This window comes from Arachis stenosperma, chromosome 1, assembly GCF_014773155.1.
Source record: "Arachis stenosperma cultivar V10309 chromosome 1, arast.V10309.gnm1.PFL2, whole genome shotgun sequence".
Classification (NCBI taxonomy): domain Eukaryota; kingdom Viridiplantae; phylum Streptophyta; class Magnoliopsida; order Fabales; family Fabaceae; genus Arachis; species Arachis stenosperma.
The window spans coordinates 99,718,952-99,740,393 of record NC_080377.1 but is presented as its reverse complement, the minus strand read 5'-3'; the positions used below and the strand labels follow the sequence as shown (position 1 = coordinate 99,740,393).

Here is a 21,442-nt window from a genome sequence, read left to right as displayed (position 1 = left end):
TATCTGGAATTGGATACATTCTCTCAAATCGATGAGTATAATCTTTGACACTGATGAGCGGATAATTTATACGCTTTTTGGCATTGTTTTTAGTATGTTTTTAGTATGTTTTAGTTAGTTTTTATTATATTTTTTATTAGTTTTTAGTTAAAATTCACTTTTCTGGACTTTACTATGAGTTTGTGTTTTTTTCTGTGATTTCAGGTATTTTCTGACTAAAATTGAGGGACCTGAGCAAAAACCTGATTCAGAGGCTGAAAAGGACTGCAGATGCTGTTGGATTCTAAGCTTCCTGCACTCGAAGTAGATTTTCTGGAGCTATAGAAACCCAATGGGCGCGCTATCAACTGAGTTGGAAAGTAGACATCCTGGGCTTTCCAGCAATGTATAATAGTCCATACTTTGCCAAAGATTTGATGGCCCAAACCGGTGTTCCAAATCAGCTCAAAACTGCCCAGCGTTAAACGCCGGAACTGGCACAAGAATGGGAGTTAAACGCCCAAACTGGCATAAAAGCTGGTGTTTAACTCCAAGAAAAGTCTCTACACATGAAAGCTTGAATGCTCAGCCCAAGCACACACCAAGTGGGCCCGGAAGTGGATTTTTATGTCATTTACTCATTTCTGTAAACCCTAGGCTACTAGTTCTCCACAAATAGGACCTTTTGCTATTGTATTTTCATCTTTGGATCACTTTAGATCCTTTGATCATATTTGGACGTCTAGTTCTTAGATCATTGGGGGCTGGCCTCTCGGCCATGCCTAGACCTTGTTCTTATGTATTTTCAACGGTGGAGTTTCTACACACCATAGATTAAGGTGTGGAGCTCTGCTGTACCTCGAGTATTAATGCAATTACTATTGTTCTTCTATTCAATTCAGCTTATTCTTGTTCTAAGATATTCATTCGCACCCAAGAACATGATGAATGTGATGATTATGTGATGCTCATCATCATTCTCACTTATGAACGCGTGCCTGACAACCACTCCCGTTCTACAAGCAAACAAGGCTTGAATGTTTATCCCTTGGATTCCTTAATCATAATCTTCATGGTATAAGCTAGAATTAATGGCGGCATTCAAGAGAATCCAGAAGGTCTAAACCTTGTCTGTGGTATTCTGAGTAGGATTCAATGATTGAATGACTGTGACGAGCTTCAAACTCCTGAAGGCTGGGCGTTAGTGATAGACGCAAAAGAATCAATGGATTCTATTCCAACCTGATTGAGAACCGACAGATGATTAGCCGTGCTGTGACAGAGCGTGTTGAACATTTTCACTGAGAGAACGAGACTGTAGCCACTGACAACGGTGATGCCAAACATACAGCTTGCCATGGAAAGGAGTAAGAAGGATTGGATGCAGACAGTAGGAAAGCAGAGAGACGGAAGGGACAAAGCATCTCCATACGCTTATTTGAAATTCTCACCAATGAATTACATAAGTATCTCTATCTTTATTTTATGTTTTATTCATATATCATCCATAACCATTTGAATCTGCCTGGCTGAGATTTACAAGGTGACCATAGCTTGCTTCATACCAACAATCTCCGTGGGATCGACCCTTACTCGCGTAAGGTTTATTACTTGGACGACCCACTGCACTTGCTGGTTAGTTGTGCGAACTTGTGAAATTATGTTTAGACCATGGTATTGAGCACCAAGTTTTTGGAGCCATTACCGGGGACTATTTGAGTTGTGAAAAGTAGAGATCACAATTTCGTGCACCAAGTTTTTGGCGCCGTTGCCGGGGATTGTTGAGTTTGGACAACTGACGGTTCATCTTGTTGCTTAGATTATGTATTTTTCAGAGTTCGTAAGAATGAATTCTAGTGTTTCAAGGTGATGTTCTTATCATCACCAAAGCTGATTGATTTTCATCAATTTAGTTCTTGAATGCAATGTCCTGCTGAAGCTTGGCTAGCCATGTCTAATTTCTTTAGACTGAAGCTTTAGACTAACATTGCAGGATTCCTGGAATTCTCATTAAGAATTTTGATATCTTTATTTTCTGTTCCACTTAATTTTCGAAAAAACCAAAAAAAAATTACAAAATCATAAAAACCAAAAATATTTTGTGCTGCTTGTTGAGTCTAGTGTCTCATTTTAAGTTTGGTGTCAATTGCATGTTTCCTTTCTTCTTGCATTTTTCGAATTCATTCATGTGTCTTCATTAATCTTCAAGTTGTTCTTGATGATTTCTGATGAGCGGATAATTTGTATACTTTTTGGCACTGTTTTTAGTATATTTTTAGTATGATCTAGTTAGTTTTTAGTATATTTTTATTAGTTTTTAGTTAAAATTCACTTTTCTGGACTTTACTATGAGTTTGTGTGTTTTTCTGTGATTTCAGGTATTTTCTGGCTGAAATTGAGGGACCTGAGCAAAAATCTGATCCAGAGACTCAAAAGGACTGCAGATGCTGTTGGATTCTGACCTCCCTGCACTCGAAGTGGATTTTCTGGAGCTACAGAAGCCCAATTGGCGCGCTCTCAACGGCGTTGGAAAGTAGACATCCTGGGCTTTCCAGCAATATATAATAGTCCATACTTTGCCCAAGATTTGATGGCCCAAACCGGCGTTCAAAGTCACCTCAAGAAATTCCAGCGTTAAACGCCGGAACTGGCACCTAATTGGGAGTTAAACGCCCAAACTGGCACTAAAGCTGGCGTTTAACTCCAAGGAGAGTCTCTACACGAAATTTCTTCATTGCTCAGCCCAAGCACACATCAAGTGGGCCCGGAAGTGGATTTTTATGTCATTTACTCATCTTTGTACACCTTAGGCTACTAGTTATCTATAAGTAGGACCTTTTACTATTGTATTAGAGATCTGGAGAATCTTTTGATCATGTTTTTATGATTGAACCCTCTTTCGGAGGCTGGCCATTCAGCCATGCCTAGACCTTGTTCTTATGTATTTTCAACGGTGGAGTTTCTACACACCATAGATTAAGGTGTGGAGCTCTGCTGTACCTCGAGTATTAATGCAATTACTATTGTTCTTCCATTCAACTCCGCTTATTCTTTGTCCAAGATATCACTTGTTCTTCAACATGATGAAGGTGATGATTGACGCCCATCACCATTCTCACCCATGAACAAGGTGACTGACAACCATTCTTGTTCTACAAGCACCTGAGGCTTAGTGAATATCTCTTGGATTCCTGATTGCACGATGCATGGTTGATCGCCTGACAAGTGCTCGCCTGACAAACGAGCCAACCATTCCGTGAGATCAGAGTCTTCGTGGTATAGGCAAGGACTGATGGCGGCATTCAAGAGAATCCGGAAGGTCTAACCTTGTCTGTGGTATTCTGAGTAGGATTCAATGATTGAATGACTGTGACATGCTTCAAACCTGTAACCTACTGGGCGTTAGTGACAGACGTAAAAGAGTGATTCTATTCCGGTAGGGGAGGGAACCAAACCGGTGATTGGCAGTACTGTGACAGAGTGCGTGCATTAGCTTTCACTGCGCGGATGGGAGGTAGCTGCTGACAACAGTGAAACCCTACACGAGCTTGCCATGGAAAGAGTAAGAAGGATTGGATGAAGGCAGTAGGAAAGCAGAGAGACGGAAGGGAAGGCATCTTCTACGCTTGTCTGAAGCTCTTACCAATGATATACATAAGTATCACTATCCTTATCTTCTATGTTATTTTCGTTCATCATCATATACATTTGAGTTTGCCTGACTAAGATTTACAAGATGACCATAGCTTGCTTCAATGCTAACAATCTCCGTGGGATCGACCCTTACTCACGTAAGGTATTACTTGGACGACCCAGTGCACTTGCTGGTTAGTGTGAAGTTGTAGTTCACAATTTCGCGCACCAGTTTTTGGCGCCGTTGCCGGGGATTGTTCAAGTTTTGAGCAAGCTTTTGGTAACAATGCCTGGGATTGTTCTAGTTTGGACAACTGACGGTTCATCTTGTTGCTTAGATTAGGTATTTATTTTTTTTCGAAATTCTTGAAGATGAATTCTAGAGTTTCATGATGATTTGTTGAAATCTGGCTGGCTGAGAAGCCATGTCTAATCTGATTGGATCGAGGTTTCAACTTATCACCACAAGAGCTTGTTGATTTTCATCAATCTTGCTTTTGGAGCAGTGATCTGCTAAGATTTGGCTGACCTTTGGTCATGTCTAGTGTTTTGGACCGAAGCTTTCTTTGAAAGCTTGGCTGGCTGTGAAGCCATGTCTAATTCCTGGACCGGAGTCTTAGACTAGCATTGCACTGATTCCTGGAATTCTCATTAAGGATTTTGATACCTTTTCCCACTTAATTTTCGAAAAACACAAAAAAAATTGCAAAATCATAAAAACCCAAAAATATTTGATGTTTCTTGTTTGAGTCTAGAGTCTCATCTTAAGTTTGGTGTCAAATGCATGTTTTTGTTATATTTTTTTCGAATTCATGCATATAGTTCTTTGTTTTGATCTTTGAATTCTTTTGGCTTGAGTGTTTCTGTGTCTCATATAGTGTCAGTAGTACACAAACTGCTAAGTTTGGTGTCTTGCATGCATTGTTATTTGATTCTTGTTGCATTTTGATTATTAAAAATCCAAAAATATTTTTAATTTATGCCTTTTCAAGTCAATAATACAAGGAATTGAAGATTCAGAACATACTGCAGAGGAATTATACAGAAAAAGCTGAGCATTCAAAAATGCCCAGTGAAGAAGGCAGACTGGCGTTTAAACGCCAGCCAGGTACCTGTTGGGCGTTTAACGCCCAAAAAGGTAGCATTTTGGGCGTTAAACGCCAGAATGTATACCATTCTGGGCGTTTAACGCCAGGATGGTGCTAGGGGGAAGATTTTGTTTTCAATTCAATTTTTTTTCAAGTTTTCAAAGTTTTTCAAAATCAAATCTTTTTCAAATCATATCTTTTCAATCAAATGTTTTCAAAATCAATTTCTTTCCTTTTTCAAAGATACTTACTAACAATTAAAGATTTGATTGAACATTTTTTGCCTTTTCTGTTAAGGAAGGTTTTATGTTTGATTCATATCTTTTCTTGTTAGGCAAGTCATTAATTTTTAAATCATATCTTTTTAAAAATTGTTTTCAAATCATATCCTTTAAAATTGTTTTCAAATCATATCTTCTCAATCACATCTTTTTAAAACCATAACTTTTCAATCAAATCTTTTTAACCTCATCTTTTTTCAAAATAACTTTTCAATCAGATCTTTTTGATTTCTAATTTCAAAATCTTTTTCAAAAATCACTTGATTTCTTTTCACATGTAATTTTCGAAAATTATCAATCAAATTTTCAAAATGTTTTCAAAATCTTTTAATTGAATTTTCGAAAATTCTCTTCCCTCCTTCCCACATCCTTCTATTTATGGAGTACTACTCCTTCTTAATGCACAATTCGAACTCTAACTAATAAAGTTCGAATTCTTCTTCTCCTTCTTCTTTCTATTTCTCTTTTCCTCTGACACTTCAAGGAATCTCTATACTTTGACATAGGGGATTCCACATTTTCTTGTTCTCTTCTCTTTCATATGAGCAGGAGCAGAGACAAAGGCATTCTTGTTGAAGCTGATCCTGAACCTGAGAGGACCCTGAAGAAAGCTAAGAGAAGCCAAAGCACAACTCTCTTTAGAGGACCTGACCGAATTCTTCAAGGAAGAAGAACACATGGCAGCCGAAAACAACAACATGCCAACAATGCAAGGAAGGTGCTGGGTGACTTTACTGCACCTACTCCTGATTTCTATGGGAGAAGCATCTCTATCCCTGCCATTGGAGCAAACAATTTTGAGCTTAAGCCTCAATTAGTTTCTCTAATGCAACAGAATTGCAAGTTCCATGGACTTCCAATGGAAGATCCTCATCAGTTCTTAGCTGAATTCTTGCAAATCTGTGACACAGTCAAGACTAATGGGGTTAACCCTGAGGTCTATAGACTGATGCTATTCCCTTTGCTGTAAGAGACAGAGCTAGAATATGGTTGGATTCTCAACCTAAAGAAAGCCTGGACTCTTGGGAAAAGATAGTCAATGCCTTCTTGGCAAAGTTCTTTCCACCACAAAGATGGAGTAAGCTTAGAGTGGAAGTCCAAACCTTCAGACAGAAGGATGGAGAATCCCTCTATGAAGCTTGGGAAAGATACAAACAATTAATCAGAAGATGTCCTTCAGACATGCTTTCTGAATGGAGCATCATAGGTATTTCTATGATGGTCTCTCTGAACTATCCAAGATGTCTTTGGATAGCTCTGCTGGAGGATCTCTTCATCTGAAGAAGACGCCTGCAGAAGCTCAAGAATTGATTGAAATGGTTGCAAATAACCAATTCATGTACACTTCTGAAAGGAATCCTGTGAACAATGGGACTAATCAGAAGAAATGAGTTCTTGAGATTGACACTCTGAACGCCATTTTGGCTCAGAACAAGATATTGACTCAACAAGTCAATTTGATTTCTCAAAGTCTGTCTGGAATGCAAAATGCACCAAACAGTACTAAGGATGCTTCATCTGAGGAAGAAGCATATGATCCTGAGAACCCTTCAATGGAAGAGGTGAATTACCTAGGAGAACCCTATGGAAACACCTACAATTCTTCATGGCGAAATCACCCCAATTTCTCATGGAAGAATCAGAGAGACCTCAACAAGGTTTCAATAACAATAATGGTGGAAGAAACAGTTTAGCAATGGCAAGCCTTTTCCATCATCTTCTCAGCAACAGACAGAGAGTTCTAAGCAGAATACTTCTGACTTAGCAACAATGGTCTCTGATCTAATAAAGACCACTCAAAGTTTCATGAATGAAACAAGGTCTTCCATCAGAAATTTGGAAGGACAAGTGGGTCAGCTGAGCAAGAAAGTTACTGAACTCCTCCTAGCACTCTCCCAAGTAATACAGAAGAAATCCAAAAGGAGAGTGCAAAGCCATAGACATGGCCGAATATGGAGAGGAAAGAGAGAGGAAGACGCCACTGAGGAAGACCTCAGTGGGCGTGTACCAATCTCCTCTGAGTTCCTCAATGAGGAACAATGGGAATCTGAGGCTCAAAATGAGACCATAGAGATTCCATTGGACTTACTTCTGCCATTCATGAGCTCTGATGAGTATTCTTCCTCTGAAGAGGATGAGTATGTCACTGAAGAGCAAGTTGCTAAATACCTTGGAGCAATCATGAAACTGAATGACAAGTTATTTGGAAATGAGACTTGGGAGGATGAACCTCCCTTGCTCACCAAAGAACTGGATGACTTGTCTAGGCAGAAACTGCCTCAAAAGAGGCAAGATCCTGGGAAGTTTTCTATACCTTGTACCATAGGCACCATGACCTTCAAGAAGGCCTTGTGTGACTTAGGGTCAAGTGTAAACCTCATGCCCCTCTCTGTAATGGAGAAATTAGGGATCCTTGAGGTGCAAGCTGCAAGAATCTCATTAGAGATGGCAGACAATTCAAGAAAACAAGCTCATGGACTTATAGAGAATGTTTTGGTGAAAATTGAGGACCATTACATCCCTACTGATTTCATAGTCCTAGAGACTGGGGAGTGCATGGATGAATCAATCATCCTTGGCAGACCCTTCCTAGCCACAGCAAAGGCTGTGATTGATGTTGATAGAGGAGAGTTGATCATTCAAGTGAATGAAGAATCCTTGGTGTTTAAGGCCCAAGGACATCCCTCTATCATCATGGAGAGGAAGCATGAAGAGCTTCTCTCAAAACAGAGCCAAGCAGAGCCCCCACAGTCAAACTCTAAGTTTGGTGTTGGGAGGCCACAACCAAACTCTAAGTTTGGTGTTGAACCCCCACATTCAAACTCTAAGTTTGGTGTTGGGAGGTTCCAACACGGTTCTGAGTATTTCTGAGGCTCCATGAGAGTCCTCTGTCAAGCTAATGACATTAAAGAAGCGCTTGTTGGGAGGCAACCCAATGTTTTATAGTTAACTATTTTCTTTTGTTATTTTATCTTTTTTTTGTAGGTTGATGATCATAAGAAGTCACAAAAACAATGAAAAAAAGCAAAAACAGAATGAAAAACAGGAAGAAAAATAGCACACCCTGGAGGAAGAAGAAACTGGCGTTCAAACGCCAGTAATGCTAGCTGTTGGGCGTTTAACGCCCAGTCTGGCACCATTCTGGGCGTTTAACGCCAGAAAAGGGCACCAGACTGGCATTAAACGCCAGTAAAGGGCAACAACCTGGCGTTAAACGCCAGGAATGGGCATCAGCCCGGCGTTTAACGCCAGAAATGGCTCAAAACGTGATTTTGAGCAACATTTGGTGCAGGGATGACTTTTCCTTGACACCACAGGATCTGTGGACCCCACAGGACCCCACCATCAATCTCTCTCTTCTTCCCCCATTCACCAATCACCTCAATACCTCTTCCCCAAAAACCCTTCACCTATCAAATCCCATCTTTCTCTTCACCACTCACATCCATCCTTCATAAATCCCCACCAACCTCACCCTTCAAATTCAAACCACTTTCCCTCCCAAACCCACCCTCCATGGCCGAACCATTACCCCCCCTCTCTCCTATAAATACCCTTCTTCAACTCTTCATTTTCACACAACCTAAACACCCTTTCTTACCCTTCTTGGCCGAACACACTACCATCTCCCTCTTCCTCATTTCTTCTTCTTCTACTCTCTTCTTTCTTCCTTTGCTCGAGGACGAGCAAACATTTTAAGTTTGGTGTGGTAAAAGCGTTGCTTTTTCATAACCATTTATGGCATCCAAGGCCGAAGAAACCTCTAAAAAGAGGAAAGGGAAGGCAAAAGCTTCCACCTCCGAGTCATGGGAGATGGATAGATTCCTCTCAAGGTGCTCAAGACCACTTCTATGAAGTTGTGGCCTTGAAGAAGGTGATCCCCGAGGTCCCCTTTTCACTCAAAAAGGGTGAATATCCGGAGATCCGCCATGAGATCCGAAGAAGAGGTTGGGAAGTACTCACCAACCCCATTCAACAAGTCGGAATCTTGATGGTTCAAGAGTTCTATGCCAATGCATGGATCACCAAGAGCCATGACCAAAGTGTGAACCCGAATCCAAAGAATTATCTCACTATGGTTCGGGGGAAATACTTGGATTTTAGTCCGGAGAGTGTGAGGGTGGCGTTCAACTTGCCTATGATGCAAGGAGATGAGCATCCTTACACTAGAAGGGTCAACTTTGATCAAAGGTTGGACCAAGTCCTCACAACCATATGTGAAGAGGGCGCACAATGGAGGCAAGATTCAAGAGGAAAGCTGGTTCAATTGAGAAGGCATGACCTCAAGCCCGTGGCTAGAGGATGGTTAGAGTTCATACAACGCTCAATCATTCCCACTAGCAACCGGTCCGAAGTTACCATAGACCGGGCCATCATGATTCATAGCATCATGATTGGAGAAGAAGTAGAGGTTCATGAGGTTATAGCCCAAGAACTCTACAAGGTGGCGGACAAGACCTCCACTTTGGCAAGGTTAGCCTTTCCTCATCTCATCTGTCACCTCTGTTATTCAGTTGGAGTTGACATAGAGGGAGATACCCCCATTGATGAGGACAAGCCCATCACCAAGAAAAGGATGGAGTACACAAGAGACCCCTCTCATCAAGAGATCCCTGAGATGCCTCAAGGGATGCACTTTCCTCCACAAAATTATTGGGAGCAATTAAACACCTCCCTAGGAGAGTTGAGTTCCAACATGGGACAACTAAGGGTGGAGCATCAAGAACACTCCATTCTCCTCCATGAAATTAAAGAAGACCAAAGAATCATGAGGGAGGAGCAACAAAGACAAGGAAGAGACATTGAGGAGCTTAAGCACTCCATAGGATCTTCAAGAGCAAGAAAGAGCCGCCATCACTAAGGTGGACCCGTTCCTTGATTTCCTTGTTCTTTATTCTTCTGTTTTTCGATTTTTATGCTTTATGTTTGTCCATGTTTGTGTCTTGTGATCATTAGTGTCTTAGTGTCTATGCCTTAAAGTTATGAATGTCCTATGAATCCATCACCTCTCTTAAATAAAAACGTGCTTAATTGAAAAGGAAAGAATTGCATGAATTCTGAATTTTATAATAGTTTAATTATTTTGATGTGGTGGCAACACTTTTGTTCTTTGAATGTATGCTTGAACAGTGCATATGTCTTTTGAACTTGTGGTTCATGAATGTTGACTCTTGAAAGAATGATGAAAAAGGAGACATGTTACTGAGGATCTGAAAAATCATTAGAAATGATTCTTGAAGCAAGAAAAATTTTCGAAAAAAAAAAACCGAAAAAAAAATAGAGAGAAAAAGAAAGAAATAAAGTTGTGATCCAAGGCAAATAAGAGTGTGCTTAAGAACCCTGGACACCTCTAATTGGGGACTTTAGCAAAGCTGAGTCACAATCTGAAAAGGTTCACCCAATTATGTGTCTGTGGCATGTATGTATCCGGTGGTAATACTGGAAGACAGAGTGCTTTGGGCCACAGCCAAGACTCAAAAAAAAAAAAATAGCTATGTTCAAGAATCATCATACTTTACTAGGAGAATCATTAACACTATCTGGATTCTAAGTTCCTAAAGAAGCCAATCATTCTGAATTACAAGGGATAGAGTGAGATGCCAAAACTATTCAGAGGCAAAAAGATAAAAGCCCCGCTCATCTAATTAATACTGATCTTCATAGATGTTTTTGGAGTTCATTGAATATTCTCTTCTTTTTATCTTATTTGATCTTCAGTTGCTTGGGGACAAGCAACAATTTAAGTTTGGTGTTGTGATGAGCGGATAATTTGTATACTTTTTTGGCACTGTTTTTAGTATATTTTTAGTATGATCTAGTTAGTTTTTAGTATATTTTATTAGTTTTTAGTTAAAATTCACTTTTCTGGACTTTACTATGAGTTTGTGTGTTTTTCTATGATTTCAGGTATTTTCTGGCTGAAATTGAGGGACCTGAGCAAAATCTGATCCAGAGACTCAAAAGGACTGCAGATGCTGTTGGATTCTGACCTCCCTGCACTCGAAGTGGATTTTCTGGAGCTACAGAAGCCCAATTGGCGCGCTCTCAACGGCGTTGGAAAGTAGACATCCTGGGCTTTCCAGCAATATATAATAGTCCATACTTTGCCCAAGATTTGATGGCCCAAACCGGCGTTCAAAGTCACCTCAAGAAATTCCAGCGTTAAACGCCGGAACTGGCACCTAATTGGGAGTTAAACGCCCAAACTGGCACTAAAGCTGGCGTTTAACTCCAAGGAGAGTCTCTACACGAAATTTCTTCATTGCTCAGCCCAAGCACACATCAAGTGGGCCCGGAAGTGGATTTTATGTCATTTACTCATCTTTGTACACCTTAGGCTACTAGTTATCTATAAGTAGGACCTTTTACTATTGTATTAGAGATCTGGAGAATCTTTTGATCATGTTTTTATGATTGAACCCTCTTTCGGAGGCTGGCCATTCGGCCATGCCTAGACCTTGTTCTTATGTATTTTCAACGGTGGAGTTTCTACACACCATAGATTAAGGTGTGGAGCTCTGCTGTACCTCGAGTATTAATGCAATTACTATTGTTCTTCCATTCAACTCCGCTTATTCTTTGTCCAGATATCACTTGTTCTTCAACATGATGAAGGTGATGATTGACGCCCATCACCATTCTCACCCATGAACAAGGTGACTGACAACCATTCTTGTTCTACAAGCACCTGAGGCTTAGTGAATATCTCTTGGATTCCTGATTGCACGATGCATGGTTGATCGCCTGACAACCGAGTGCTCGCCTGACAAACGAGCCAACCATTCCGTGAGATCAGAGTCTTCGTGGTATAGGCAAGGACTGATGGCGGCATTCAAGAGAATCCGGAAGGTCTAACCTTGTCTGTGGTATTCTGAGTAGGATTCAATGATTGAATGACTGTGACATGCTTCAAACCTGTAACCTACTGGGCGTTAGTGACAGACGTAAAAGAGTGATTCTATTCCGGTAGGGGAGGGAACCAAACCGGTGATTGGCAGTACTGTGACAGAGTGCGTGCATTAGCTTTCACTGCGCGGATGGGAGCTGCTGCTGGACAAGGAGTGAAAGGATGAAGGCAGAGGAAAGGCAGAGAGACGGAAGGGAAGGCATCTTCATACGCTTGTCTGAAGCTCTTACACCAATGATATACATAAGTATCACTATCCTTATCTTCTATGTTATTTTCGTTCATCATCATATACATTTGAGTTTGCCTGACTAAGATTTACAAGATGACCATAGCTTGCTTCAATGCTAACAATCTCCGTGGGATCGACCCTTACTCACGTAAGGTATTACTTGGACGACCCAGTGCACTTGCTGGTTAGTTATGTGAAGTTGTAGTATTCACAATTTCGCGCACCAATTTCCTTATTCTGATCTTTAAATTCTCTTGTCTTGTGTGTTTTGTTGTTTCTCATATGCATTCTCATTTTGTTAGTGTCAATAGTATACAAACTTCTAAGTTTGGTGTCTTGCATGCATTGTTTATTTGATTTTAGTTGCATTTTGATTATTCCTCATTATTAAAAATCCAAAAAAAATTTTAATTTGTGTCTTTTCAAGTCAATAATACAGAGAGTTGAAGATTCAGAACATTCAACAGAGGAATTACACAGAAAAAGCTGGGCGTTCAAAATGCCCAGTGAGGAAGGAAAACTGGCGTTTAAACGCCAGCCAGGGCGCCTGGTTGGGCGTTTAACGCCCAAAAGGGTAGTGATTTGGGCGTTAAACGCCAGAATGTATACCATTCTAGGCGTTTAACGCCAGGATGGCACAAGAGGGAAGATTCTGTTTTTAACTCAAATTTTTTTTTCAAGTTTTTAAAATTTTTCAAAAATCAAATCTTTTTCAAATCATATCTTTTCAATCATAATCAATTTCTTTCTTTTTCAAAAATACTTGCTATCAATTAATGATTTGATTCAACATTTCAAGTATGTTGCCTTTTCTGTTGAGAAAGGTTTAATGTCTGAATCATATCTTTCTTGTTAGGCAGGTTATTAATTTTTAAAATCAAATCTTTTTAAATTATTTTTCAAATCATATCTTCTCAATCACATCTTTTTAAAACCATAACTTTTCAATCATATCTTCTTAATCACATCTTTTTCAAAATAGTTTTCAATCATATCTTTTTGATTTCTAATTTCAAAATCTTTTTCAAAAATCACTTGATTTCTTTTCCACTCTTAGTTTTCGAAAATCAATTAGTAATTTTTTCAAAATGTTTTTAAAAATATTTTTAATTTATTTTCGAAAATTTCTTCCCCTCTTCTCACATCCTTCTATTTATGGACTAACACTCCTCCTCAATGCACAATTCAAACTCCATCTTTCTTGATAAGTTCGAATTCTTCTACCTCTTCCTTCTATTTTTCTTTTCCTCTGACACCTCAAGGAATCTCTATACTGTGACATAGAGGATTCCATATTTTCTTGTTGTCTTCTCTTTCGTATGAGCAGGAGCAAAGACAAAAGCATTCTTGTTGAGGCTGACCCTGAACCTGAAAAGACCTTGAAGCAAAAACTAAGAGAAGCTAAAGCACAACTCTCTGTAGAGGACCTAACAGAAATCTTCAAAGAAGAAGAAGACATGGCAGCCGAAAACAACAACATTTTCTCATTAGCTAGTTAGTTTAGTTGGTTTTAGCTTAATTTCACTCATTTTCTCTAAATAAACAAGTCCTTTTATGAGTTTTGTCTTCATGCATGAGAATACCAAGGAACAGGTTGATTCTAGCCAAATTCATGCAAATGATTTGAGGAATACATACATGAATGAGTATGAATGAATCTCATGAAATTTATTGCATGAATTGGTAAGACTTTGAAGCTATTTCCCTTGTTGATGATAGGTGATGAAACAAGAAAGCATGGAAGCAAGAATGATGCAAGCTGGGCAAGAAGAAGAGAAGTTGTTGGCGTTGCCAACTTGGAGAAAGGGTGCGTGTTTGAAGGCAACGCCAGGCAGCCCTGGAGAAGCACATTTGGGCGTTGCCAACTTGAAGAAAAGGGTGAGTTGTTGAAGGCAACGCCAAGGCAAGCAAAGAGCTGAGCCAAGGAGAGCTCGAGGGCGTTGCCAACGTGGGAATGAAGAAGCGTTATTCAAGGCAACGCACACAAGCAAACTTGGCCCAAGAGGAGGAGAAGCTGGCGTTGCCAACGCCAAGAACCATAGGCGTTATTCAAGGCAACGCCAAGCAATCTTGGGGAGCTAGTTTAGAGCCTCGAGCACGTTGCCAGCCTAGAGATGAGGGGCATGTTTGAGGACAACGCAGGCAAACAACGCTGAATGGAAAACTTGGCCCAGGAAAAGGAGATGCACGTTGCCAACGCCAAGTTATGAAGGCGTGTTCCTTGGCAACATAGCAAGCAACTTTGGCACCAAAGGGGAGCTCGAGCACGTTGTTGAGCTAGGAACCATGGGCGTGTTCCTTGGCAACGCATGCAAGCTAGGAGTATGGGCACACGAGAGCGTTGCTAACTTGGAAATGAATTGGCGTGTTCTTCAATAACGCCAGGGACAAGATCTTGGGCCAGCAAATAGAAGCACGTTGCCAACGCCACTTGCATTGGCGTGTTCTAAGGCAACGCCAGGAAGGAATGCTTGGCTAGGCACCAAGTCTTGGATTCCAACCACGTTGCCAATGCCAGGAAGCATAGGCGTGTTCAAGGACAACGCCAAGCAACAAGCATAGAGCCTTGAGGAAGGCTCGAGCACATTGCCAACGCCAGCTTCCAAAGGCGTGTTTGAGGGCAACGCAGTAAGCAAAATTTGGCAAGGCAGCCATGAAGAAGCACTCGAGCACGTTGCCAACGCCAGCCTCCAAAGGCGTTATCTAAGGCAACGTGACAAGCAAAATTGAAGGCTAGAGATGAGCCTTGGAAGGAGCACGGGCACGTTGCCAACGTGCTAGCAAGGAGGCGTGCTTGGTGACAACGCCAGCCTCATGTCTCTGCCTTGGGAGGCTAGGCACGTTGCCAACTTGGGAGAATAGGTGCGTTTTTGGCAATAACTTGGCAGCTTGACCTTACCTTCTTTGAGGAAGCATAACTTGAGCTAGGAAAGTCCAAATGAGGTGATTCTAGTGGCATTGGAAAATAGACATCAAGAGCTTTCCAATGATGTATAATAGTCCATATTGAAGCAGAGGGTTGACACTCAAATTCTGGGCTACATTTAGCATGAATGTAGAGCCAAGAAGAGGAAAAGCAAGTTGTTACCAACAACTTGGGCTAGCAACGCCCAAGTCTGAAAGCTCACTCCAGGAAAACACCAGGCACGTTGCCAACGTGCATTAAGCCTAGAGTTATTGCCAATAACGCCCCTCAATGGGCCAGAATTGTTGCCAACTTGCTCTGCTTCCTCTATTCCTCACAAAGGCCAGCAACTTCTTCAATTGAACCAGAAATTCAACAAAGAGGAAGCCCACATTGCTAGCCCAATTGAAGATCTTTGAAGGAGTTTTAGGACTAATATAAATAGAGATTGAGTTTGTACTTGGGGAGGACTTTTGACACTTAGACTTTTATACTTTTAGCCCTTTTACTTTGAGAACTCTTTTAGCACTTCCGGGAGGATACCCGGAGAGCTAATTTGGTTTTCCTTGGAACTTTTCTTCTTCAGTTTTAAGCTTTAAGCATTTCCTTATTCTTCTTCTTCTTTTCTTCACACTTAGTTTAGTTTTTGTTGATGGCAATTGTTGTTGAAATTGGAGCTATGATTCACTAAACCCCATTCATTAGGGGGAAGAGCTCTGCTTGTTTGAATGCATTGATGAACTCCTCTTTTCCTCCTCAATTCAAGTGGTTAATCCAAAGAGGAAACTCTTGTTCTTCAAAGATTCAACCACCATCGAGAGAGGGGTTAATCTATGTGAATTGTGTGGTGAATTTGAGGAATGAGCCACATAATTCAGTTTAGAGTTCATCCTTTCATGATTCCCTTGATCAATACACCTTGGTTAGTATGTGAGATGTAACTTTCCTTGGTTGAGATTATGGGAGTTGTGTGGCTGGAATAGAATTGAGCTTCATCTCTTCTCATGAACACTTAGATCACGAGAGTGGCAATTGGTTATGTTGAGAGAAATTGAATCACCAAGAGATTGGGATTCAATTACCCACTTGCCATGGATCTATACCCATGATTGAGAAGGATTTGACTAACATCAATTCATGAAAACTTGCATCTCTGATCCCTAATGATCCTCTCCATCATTAATTCTTATTTCTTTTACCTCTAGTTGTTTGACTACCCATAACCCAATTCCCTTTTACATTCGGTCAATTTATTATTCTTGTTATCTACATCCTGTTCCTTTAATCCTTGCTATTTACTTTTATGTTCTTTGAATTTCTGCAACCTTTAATTCCTTGCAATTTATCTTTGATGTTATTTAAGTTTCTTGCACTTTAAGTTTCAGTTATTTACTTTCATTTTATTTCTCTATTCTAGTTCTTTACATTCCTTGCCATTTAAGTTTCTGTAATTAAGTTCAAAAATCAAAATGCTCATGAAATCAAAACTATGTTTGCTTGACTAAATTTACCATTTAACTAAAGTTGCTTAATCTACCAATCTCCGTGGGATCGACCTCACTCTTAGTGAATTTTATTACTTGATACGACCTGGTATACTTGCCGGTTATACGTGAAACTTAATTTTTACGTATCAAGTTTTTGGCGCCGTTGCCGGGGATTGGAAAAGATTGACAATGATTAATTGAAAGGTGGTTTAGATTAAGCAATTTTTTTTAGTGTTTTTTTTGTTAAGCCCACTAACTGTTTGATACTTTGTTTCACTAACTCCAATTCCACTCTAGTTCTAGAGTATTTCACTTGTGATTTTGGTTTTGTTTGTGTATGTCAGGAGCTAATAGACTTAATACTGAGGACGAGAGAACCCTCCGAAGGAGAAGAAGAGCAGAAAGAGGAAAGGGAATAGTTGGTGAAGAGGAGTCAGAGGGAGAAGATCAAGTCATGGAGGATGAAATGCACAATCCTCCTGGAGGGGTCAACAACAATGATGGACCACCTAGAAGGGTGCTATCCTCTTATACCATCCCTGATCCAAGACATTGTGGGAGCAGTATTGCCACTCCAAGTGTTCAGGCCAACAATTTTGAGTTAAAACCCCAACTCATCACTTTAGTACAAAACAACTGCTCCTATGGAGGGGGACCTCTTGAAGACCCAAATCAACATTTGTCTGTTTTTCTGAGGATATGCAACACAGTGAAGACAAATGGAGTGCATCCAGATGTCTACAAACTGCTGCTATTCCCATTCTCTTTGAGGGACAAGGCCACTCAATGGCTAGAGTCATTCCCCAAGGAAAGCCTCGACAATTGGAATGATCTGATGGGCAGATTTCTAGCAAAGTTCTACCCACCTCAAAGAATCATCAAGTTGAAGACAGAGGTTCAAACTTTCAGGCAAATGGAAGGGGAGTCATTGTATGAAGCCTGGGAAAGATATAAGGCACTAATGAGAAGATGTCCACCTGATATGTTTAGTGACTGGGTCAAACTCCAAAACTTCTATGAAGGTTTAAGCTTAGAAGCAAGGAAGGGGCTAGACTACTCATCAGGAGGATCACTCAACATGATGAAAACTGCTGAGGAGGCTCAAGACCTCATTGAGATTGTGGCAAACAATCAGTATTATTACTCATCAGAGAGGCAACATAACCCGGCCCCAAAGAAAGGCGTAATGGAGCTTGAAGGTGTTGACGCTATCTTGGCACAAAATAAGTTAATGCACCAACAAATCCAACAACAAATGGAAATGATAACAAAGAGAATGGATGGTTTTCAGCTAGCATCAGTGAACACAACAAATCAACCATCACTTGAATGGAGCCAAGGTGAAGGGACCACTGTTGAACAGCCACAAGAACAAGTTCAATACATGCAAAATACTTCAAATTCTCAGGACGAATTTCATGGTGATACATACAACTCCTCTTGGAAAAATCATCCCAATCTAAAGTGGGGTGAAAACCATTGGCAAAAGAACAACAGCCACAACCACACCCGTAATACAAACAACCAAAATCACCATGCCACCAACACTAACCAATATAGAAAAACACAAAACACGTATCAACCACCTCATAATAACTCACAAACTTACCAAAGCAACTTTCCTGCACCAACATCCAACGCACAGAATTACCACACTAATCCACCCAACAACTTTCAACAACAATCAACCCCCATCATATCTCCAATTGACCATCATGAGACTAGAATTTCAAGTCTTGAAGCAACCTTGCAAGCACTTGCTCAAACCACTCAAGCCTTAGCTAAGGGACAAAAGGAACATGAGGTCACCATGAAGAATATTGAGAGACAAGTGGGACAATTAGCCAAACAAGCCGAGCGCCCAACCAATGTTCTCCCAAGTGATACAATACCCAACCCAAGAGAAGAATGTAAAGCTCTGCAGTTAAGGAGTGGCAAGGTAGTTGGTGAAAGTTCGAATAAAGAAGCAGTGGAGATACAAGTGGAAAGGCAGGATGAAGAAAAGGATTCAACATCTAACAAAGGCAAAGAGGTTGTCAAGCCACAAGGCAAACCACCCACTCAAGGAAGCAACCATGATAGCAAGGAGAGTGTGAATCCACAACAAGAAAACAAAAATGAAGGAGTAAAAGCCTATGTACCCAAGCTTCCATACCCAACTAGGATACATAAAGGAGCAAAGGACCAACAATTCCCAAGGTTCTTAGAAATCTTCAAGAAACTTGAAATCAACATCCCGTTGGCAGAAGCTCTGGAACAGATGCCATTATATGCAAAGTTTCTTAAGGAATTGATCACCAAGAAGAGAAGTTGGCAAGAAAAAGAAACGGTGATTCTCACTCAAGAGTGCAGTGCCATCATTCAAAAGGGACTACCCCCAAAACTCAAAGATCCTGGCAGCTTCCTCATACCCTGCACGATTGGGAGCATGGCCATTGACAAATCACTTTGTGACTTGGGAGCAAGCATTAACCTAATGCCCCTTACAATGATGAAGAAAATGATGATTGAAGAGCTTAAACCCACAAGGATGTCACTCCAACTTGCTGACAGATCCATCAAAATACCAAATGGAGTAGTTGAGAACCTCTTGGTGAAGGTGGGAAACTTCATATTCCCAGCCGATTTTGTGGTCCTAGACATGGATGAAGAGGGAAACAATTCAGTTATTCTTGGTAGACCCTTCTTGGCTACAGCTAGAACAATTATTGATGTGGAAAAGGGGGAAATGATTTTTAGAGTGCATGATGAGCAAATGACTATAAATGTTTTCAAAGCAATGCAACACCCCGTTGAGAAAGAAAGTTGCATGAGGATTGATGTAGTGGATTCGTTGGTTGAAGAGGTACTTGACACAAACCATCAAGTGAAACAGGAGGAAGTCCAGAATGTTAAAGGACAAGAAGAGAACAAATTGGAAGCATCAGAGGAACCAAGTGAAGCTATGAAAAAAGAGGCACCACAACAAGAGTTGAAACCACTACCCCCTCATCTTAAATACGCATTTCTTGGTGAAAAGGACATCTTCCCAGTGATCATAAATTCTACATTGAATGCAGAGGAGGAAGAAAAGCTCCTTGTAGTATTGAAAGCTCACAAAGAGGCGTTGGGATGGACCATTGATGACTTGAAAGGCATAAGCCCTGCCGTATGCATGCACAAGATACTTTTAGAGGAGAATTCCAAACCAGTGGTACAACCCCAAAGAAGATTGAATCCCACAATGAAGGAGGTTGTTCAAAAGGAAGTCCTGAAGTTGTGTAAAGCTGGGATCATCTACCCTATATCTGACAGCCCGTGGGTCAGTCCAGTACAAGTAGTACCTAAGAAAGGGGGGATGATCGTCATTGTTAATGAGAAGAATGAGCTTATTCCAACACGAACAGTGACAGGGTGGAGAATGTGCATAGACTATAGGAGGCTGAATGATGCCACACGAAAAGATCACTTTCCTCTCCCTTTCATTGACCAGATGCTTGAAAGGTTGGCTGGCCATGCCTATTACTGTTTTCTTGATGGATATTCTGGGTATAACCAGATAGTAGTTGACCCCATGGATCAAGAGAAGACTTTCTTTACTTGTCCCTTTGGAGTCTTTGCATACAGGAGAATGCCATTTGGACTGTGTAATGCCCCAGCTACCTTTCAAAGGTGCATGCTATCAATCTTCTCAGACATGGTAGAAAAATTTATTGAAGTATTTATGGATGATTTCTCTGTTTTTGGTGATTCTTTCAATACTTGCTTGCACCATCTTACCTTAGTCTTGAAAAGGTGCCAAGAAACCAATTTAGTTTTGAATTGGGAGAAATGCCATTTCATGGTACCCGAAGGCATCGTTCTTGGTCATAAAATTTCAAGAAAGGGTATAGAAGTTGACAAGGCAAAAGTAGAAATTATAGAAAAACTTCCTTTGCCAACTAGTGTGAAAGCCGTTAGAAGTTTCTTAGGACATGCTGGATTCTATAGGAGATTCATCAAAGATTTTTCCAAAATAGCAAAGCCACTAAGCAATTTGCTGGTGGTAGACAATCCTTTTATCTTTGATGATGAATACAAACATGCTTTTGAAACTCTAAAGGCTAAGCTCACCACAGCACCAATCATCACACCCCCAAGTTGGGGACTACCTTTTGAACTCATGTGTGATGCAAGTAACCTTGCAATTGGTGCTGTGTTGGGGCAGAGGAAGGAAAAGAAGCTTCATGTTATCTACTATGCAAGTAAGGTATTGAATGAAGCTCAAAAAAACTACACCACAACAGAGAAAGAGCTACTAGCTGTGGTATATGCTTTTGATAAGTTTAGACAATATTTGATTGGATCTAAAGTCTTAGTGTATACTGACCATGCTGCCCTTAAGTATCTTATGTCAAAACAGGATGCCAAACCAAGGCTAATCAGATGGGTGCTACTCCTACAAGAGTTTGACATTGAGATAAAAGATAGAAAGGGCAATGAAAATCAAGTTGCTGATCACTTATCAAGGGTACCACAAGATGCATGCCAAGACAACCTTCCATCAATAAATGAAGAATTTCCAGATGAGCACCTCTTGCAAATTCAACATGTCCCTTGGTTTGCAGACATGGCCAACTACAAGGCGGGAAGAATCATTCCACAAGAGTACACAAAACAACAAGTCAAGAAGCTGCTGCATGAGGCTAAGTTCTTCTTCTGGGATGAACCATTCTTGTTCAAGAGATGCCCAGATGGAATGATAAGAAGATGTGTGTCAGAGGGTGAGATGAAGAACATACTATGGCATTGTCACAACTCTAGTTATGGTGGTCATTTTGGAGCTGAAAGAACGGCTGCAAAAGTCCTTCAAAGTGGTTTCTACTGGCCTTCAATCTTCAAGGATGCTAGAGAGTTTGTGAGCCATTGCAATGAATGCCAAAGAACAGGGGGTTTGTCAAAGAAAAATGAG

At 40.6% G+C, this 21,442-nt stretch overlaps 1 non-coding gene across 1 annotated transcript; it reads right to left on the bottom strand.

The window, feature by feature from the left end:
• Window positions 1-6,061: 6,061 nt before the first annotated feature.
• LOC130951444 (small nucleolar RNA R71) lies at window positions 6,062-6,169 on the bottom strand. The gene has a single exon (XR_009073975.1). It is a non-coding gene; the product is annotated as a small nucleolar RNA R71 (small nucleolar RNA).
• Between the last annotated feature and the right edge of the window lie 15,273 nt (window positions 6,170-21,442).